This window comes from Protomyctophum parallelum, assembly GCF_964188405.1.
Source record: "Protomyctophum parallelum genome assembly, chromosome: 18".
NCBI classification, from domain to species: Eukaryota; Metazoa; Chordata; class Actinopteri; order Myctophiformes; family Myctophidae; genus Protomyctophum; species Protomyctophum parallelum.
The window spans coordinates 14912340-14918883 of record NC_139716.1 but is presented as its reverse complement, the minus strand read 5'-3'; positions in this window follow the sequence as shown (position 1 = coordinate 14918883).

The following is a 6544-nucleotide window of genomic DNA, read 5'->3' as shown; positions in this document are numbered from 1 at the left end:
AGATAACAGGCCATGTTGATCAAAATAACATGTTTTCTAAGTTTTCTAATTGTGTAGACTTAAATTAACTTAAGTTATGCAGCTGTTTAACAATTATTCAACTCTTCAGTGTAAAATTGCCATGCGTCTCTCAACCATTCTGTCAAACTTCACAGTGCGTTAATCGCGCGTCAAAAAAAATAGTGCCGTTAAAAGGATTGTGAGTTAACTAGTTAATAGTGCGTTAACTTTGACAGCCCTAGTTAAAATATTTAACGCAATTAACGCATGTGCAGTGTTCCCCCTAACGTACGCCCGTGCCCTCAGGAACGTCCAGAGCATAACAAATCTGTCACTGTGTAGCGCACAGTCATGATTGAACAACACCAGAGATAGCTTGTGTATTGTAGTTGGGTTTCCAAGTGGTATGATTCTGTAATTATCCTTTGCATCATCATGCATTAGTCTACAAACACACACGCAGACACACGCCTCCTCCAGTCTTCCTCCTCCGCACGCATGCACACACGCACACTAGCCTACTAGTGTGTAGATATCGGGCTCAGACGCAACGCGCTGCAAGAATCACTCACAACATGTTTTATAGTAGCCTAACGTCGGGTCCGTCGCAACTTGTGGACAGTTTGAAAATGCGGGTCCTACGTACATTAAGCCATTAACGTTGGTCCGGCTGGTTTCATTTTGTCCGACGCGATTACGTGAATCAGCATGGCTGCGCCTGCAGTAGGCTATTACCAAAACAAACACATTGGAAAGCGACTGAAAACGACCATGATATAAAGACAGTTCCCAATCCCCTGTGCTGCTGTGCACAGTGGAGATAAATGCACGACTCCAGGTACGAATGAAAACACTGACTAAACTATCTCCAGAGTCCTGCAGTCCCACAATGAAGGAGAGACAATCTCGTCTCTCGATATAGTCCACTTCTCTACAATGCCATTCTAGCCTTATTCAATATAGGCTTTTCTAAAACAAGCCCTGTTTCAAAAATGGTTATGTGCCATGTTATTGTATTTTGTCTCAGACAGTGTGTTATAGTCTGCAGTCTGTGTGGCTGCCAGGGATATATGCCTCTTCCCTTCCCATTGCCCAGAGGCCGCTTTGCCGTCCCATTGGCTAGAAGCAGCCAATCACGACTAGGTGGCGTCTACCTTTCACAAGTAGATGTTTGTCAGGTTTCATCTGACAAAAAATGGCATTCGTAAAATCATCATCCTAAAATGTTGATATCCTCACAAATATATAAAGTGTGTGTGTGTGTGTGTGTGTGTGTGTGTGTGTGTGTGTGTGTGCGTGTGTGTGTGTGTGTGTGTGTGTGTGTGTGTGCGTGTGTGTGTGTGTGTGTGTGTGTGTTCTCTCCTGTAGCTCCAGCTGTTCCTGTGACTCCTGCTGCCCCTCCTCTCCCTGTAGCTTCTCCCTCTCCGCTCCCGTTACCTACGAGACCGACACGAGCCACGCCTCCACGCCCAGCGAGGCCACGCCCCTAGCCTTGGACGTCACCATGGAGACGTTTGCTGCCACGGCAACCTGCCTGGAGACGCCCACAGTGGGGGCAGAGGCCGCTACGGTTTCTTCGGCCACCGTCGATCTGACCGTTGATTCGCAAGAAGCTTCGCCCTCTAGCGACGAACACAGAGTGGCGGGCATAGTCGCTGCGTCGTCATCGGTCGCTGAGCAGATGGTTACCGTCGTTAGCGGAGAAGCCTCCCCCCAGCCTCCGTCCTCTCCAAGCTCAGTGAAAACACTTCCTGTTGAAGCTACATCCCCCACAATGCAACAGGAAAGGTCTATTCTTGATCAGGCTCCATTTAACCCTAAGACCAGCCCTTTTAGCCCTCACACTGTCCCTAGTCCAGACAGTTATACCCCAATAATGAGCCCCAGTGCCCTGAATACAGTCCCTTGTCCAAATACCAGTACCTTAAATAAGGTTTGCATTCCAAATGCAACCTGTAGTCCTTCTACTGTTACAACTCCAGTCCCTTCAAATCTAATAACGACAGATCAGGGACTTCTATCTTACCCAACTCTTTCACCCAGTTCCCTAACCCTACCCCTCTGTTCTACATCCCTATACCTCCGCTCTCCAACTCTATCCCTCCGTTCTCCAACCCTACCACTCAGCTCTCCAAGTATTCCTTTAAGTTCTTCAACCGCACCCCTAGGTTCTCCGACCATGCTCCTCAGTTTACCCCTGAAGTCTCCACTTGTACCCCTAAGTTCTCCAACCATACCCCTAAGTTCTCCAACCATACCCCTAAGTTCTCCAACCGTATTCCTCACTTCAACTGTACCCCTAAATTCTCCAATTGTATCCCTTGGTCCTCCAGCCATTCCCCTGAGTTCTCCAACAGTACCCCTGAGTTCTCCAACAGTACCTTTCAGTTCCCCAACCCTTTGTTCCCCAGTAACAAGCTGTACTGGTGGTCCAGTTCTTACCCCAACCCTGTGCCTCAGTTCCCCATTAACTAACTATACGTATTGTCCAGTTCTTACTCCCACCCGACCCCTCTCTTCTCCAGTAACAAACCCTCCAGATGGGCCCATTCCTGCTCATACCCCTGCCTGCGCTGTAACCTCTACCCTGACTCCATCCCCCGACAGTGGATTTTCTGCCCTGACAGAAAACGCAGTGGAGGTCCCTGTCTTGACCGCCGATCCCAACACCGTCCTAGATCCTAACCCTGATCCTAGGGTCACCCCAGTCTCAATCCCAGAAGTGTGTCCCAGCTCAGATATAGTCCCTCATTCTCCTAGCTCACCGGAAGTCCTTTCTAACGGTCCAGTAGAATCTGCTTCCTCTCAGACCACCTCTGTCCCAGGTCCAGTAGATGCTAGTACTGTCCCATTAGATTCTGTAATTGTCCCAGTAGATTCTGTAATTGTCCCAGTAGATTCTGGTATTATCCCAGGAGAATCAGATTCTGAACAAGTAGATTCTGGTACTATCCCAGAAGAATCTGGTATTTCCCCAGTAGTTGACGCTGGAACTGTCCCGGTAGATTTTGGTTCTGTACCAGTAGAACCTGGTTCTGCCCTGGGTTCGGATGTGTCCGTTTGTCTCCTGCTCCCGAATCCGGCCTTCACCCTCCAGCCTGCCGGGTGTTCTCTCTCCATCTCCCTTGCTTCTCCTCACAGTCCAGACCCCGTCCTCTCCTGCTCCTCCTCTCCTCCACGCTCCTCCCTCCTCCTCCTGGACCCGCTCACGGCTCCAAACCAATTGGAGACACCGCCCCGCGGCTCCTGCCTCCTCTCTCCCAACCAATCGGAGAGAGCGTCCAGCTCCCTGTCACCCTCTCCTCGCTCCACCCAGTCGCCTCCCAAGCAGACGTTGTTCTCACCGTGCGTGGACGTGTTCGAACCCAGCCCGCCGGCCTGGGAGGACGACGATGAAGACCATGAAGATGACGACGACGATGATGTGGGAGCGGACGAGAGTCAGTACCGACGGCGGCGGCTGACGGGAGACTCCGGGATCGAGGTAATCTCTTTAACCTTCGGTTTTAAAATGAGACGCATACGTTGTACTTGTAATCATTATCTGCGGGGACAGGTGGCAAAAATGTTCTCTGTCTCCTGCGACACAGAGCAGAGCGCACACACTTCAGCTTTAGTGATGCACGATATAATCGGTAGAATATCGAAATCGGCCATATCGGCCATAAAAATGCCGTATCGGAGCGGTCTCAAAATAATGCAGATTATTTTCACAGATCTTGACGACGCAATAATAATGTGACTGTCGATGACTCTGTCACTTTTGTTTTGTGTATTTCTAATGTTTGAAGGCAGCATAATCCGTATAATAACGGAATCGGTCAGAATCGGTATCGGCAGATATGACCCTGCAAATAATCAGATATCGCCCATAATTTCATAATCGTGCACCCCTACTTCAGCTGTCTGTGATTACTCTGTTGGGGCAAAAACACTGCAGGAAGAGAAAAAACTGTTTTAGGAGTTAAATCCATTCCCGCGAGAACAGGAGACAGGCAGCGGATCAGGATGTGATTTCGCGATCGCCTCTAGTTCCGTTTCCTGTGGGACTGCAACTCCGGTGTTTTTACACAAGATGGTGCTGTTCGCTGACATTGAAAAAATTAAAGTTGTCAAAGTCGTCCTTGGCAGAGAATTTAAAAGTAGAATCTTCTTTGGCTATTATCTCTGAAACTACGACCGCTGTCCGTGATGATCATCATCCATCCGAGGTTCGGATGTGATTTGTGATTTTTCATCGCATCGCTCCCGACATGTTAAGGATCTCATAATAATGCTCCATTACAGGTGTGCCGCTGTCAGGTGGAGGAAGAGGAGGAGGAGGAGGAGGAGGAAGAGCAGAGGTCGGAGGAAAGAGGAAGTGACGTCGCCGAACTCCACGACAGCGTTGATTGCCCAGCCCGAGGTCTAGTGACCACCACCACGGGGGCGGAGCTCATTCTGCGTAACTCCTCCCCTGGCACCACCACCATCGCCACCACGCCATTGGCGGAGGACGACTGCGACGTAATCATCGTCGTGGAGACCGCTTGATTGACTTTTTTTTGTGTTGTCCGTAACCAAAGGCGAAGGATTCAGAACACAGCTCGCTGGCGTGTGTGTGTGTGTGTGTGTGTGTGTGTGTGTGCGTGTGCGTGTGCGCGTGTGCGTGTGTGTGTGTGTGATTCCAGCACAGAGAAATAATTCATTTTTGAATTTAGTTTAATTTAGTTGACCATATTTTCACATGGTGGCCATTTTGATCTGGAACAAAAGACTGGACTACTATTTAGCTGGACTGGACTGGAAACTGATCTGAGCTGAGTTGAGCTGGAGACTGGACTAAACTGGACTGGACTATTGTTGTCAAGTGTAGTCATTAGTCAAGCATAGCCAGACGATCAGATATTTCCGCCTATCTCCGCCTAACAATTGTCTGGATACATTTACGGTAAAGTCATTGTATGGACACCCTTACCGTAACCGACTGAACTCCTCTGCCCCGATTGGGAACGAACTCACAGGTTTTACTTAAGTAAAAGAATCAATACTGCAATCTAGATATAGTCTGTAAAGTAAAGTAAAAGGTAATCCAAATGGACTTGAGTAAAAGTATCGGCATGAAACATATACTTAAAGTACCAAATTACTCATTATGCAGAAATCTATCATTATGTCTGAAATATATATTTTTAGATATTGTAAAAACGTACAATATTTGCCTCTGAGATGTAGTGGAGTAGAATTAAAAGTATTGAAATTGGTAAACACTCAATTAAAGTAAAAGTACCTCAAAATTGTTCTTAGGTACAGTACTTGTTTACTTTACACCACTGTCCCTTCGCATTGATTCTGCAATGCAGTCGGCCGAGATCTCTGAAAGTCTGGCTCAGTGTAGAGGTAGACTGCTGTTAACTGGACTGAACTGGACTAATGATGAGTAGAGATGGACTACAGTTACCTGGACTGGACTGAACTGGACTAATGCTGAGTAGAGATGGACTACAGTTACCTGGACTGGACTGAACTGGACTAATGAGTAGAGGTGGACTACAGTTAACTGGACTAGACTAAACTGGACTGAACTGTGACGAGTCATCAGTGTGATTGACACACGTTGGAGGATGATTCACCCTGAATACTGAACATCCTCACCACAGTAAACACACTGTGTGTGTGTGTGTGTGTGTGTGTGTGTGTGTGTGTGTGTGTGTGTGTGTGTGTGTGTGTGTGTGTGTGTGTGTGTGTGTGTGTGTGTGTGTGTTAGCATTCAGAAACTTTGATGTAACAATTAAACAATGGCGACCTTTAGGCACAAACACAAAGAACAGAGAACTAATGACATCATCCCGGTCTCTCTCTCTCTCTCTCTCTCTCTCTCTTACTCTCTCTCCGCCCGTCCCTTTCTCTCTTTCCAAACTCTACCCCAAATACCCTTTGCACATGCACAAATGCACACACGCACGCACACATACATACTACAATCTTAACTCTTAATCTTAACACTGATTGATTGATTGATTGATTGGAATGTGGGACAAAACGAGCACTTTGCCCATTTTCAGTCTATCTTCATGTAATTGATCTTCATTAATGTCACCAGTTGTGTCTTCCCACAGTGTCAGGGGAGGGCTGTGTTTCAGTTCAGAAACCACTGCCTACCAGTGACATCATCGGTAGACAGGTTTGGGCACTTCAAACAAGATTTCAAACATTATTGTTTTGTTTTTTACAACATGCAGGTGACTAGACAGGTTTCTGAACTGTCCACAGCCCTCCTCTGAGACACAGGGTGAGTAGACATAACTGTTTTGCTATTTTGAAACCCATCTTTCCACCTAGTGTCAATTATCTAATGTAATCCTTGGCGCTACACTTCCTCTGCCAACCTGGGGGCCAGCGGACTGACCTCATGCTTCCTTCTATGCATGAGGAGTCCAAGGTGCTTCTTTTCACCTGACAGGGGGGAATTTCCCCCGGCCGGACGTAGCACGTGGAAGGAACACGTTATTCCGACCAGTTCCTTTCCCCTCCATCAGGCGCCCTGGCTGGCCAGGGGGAGGTA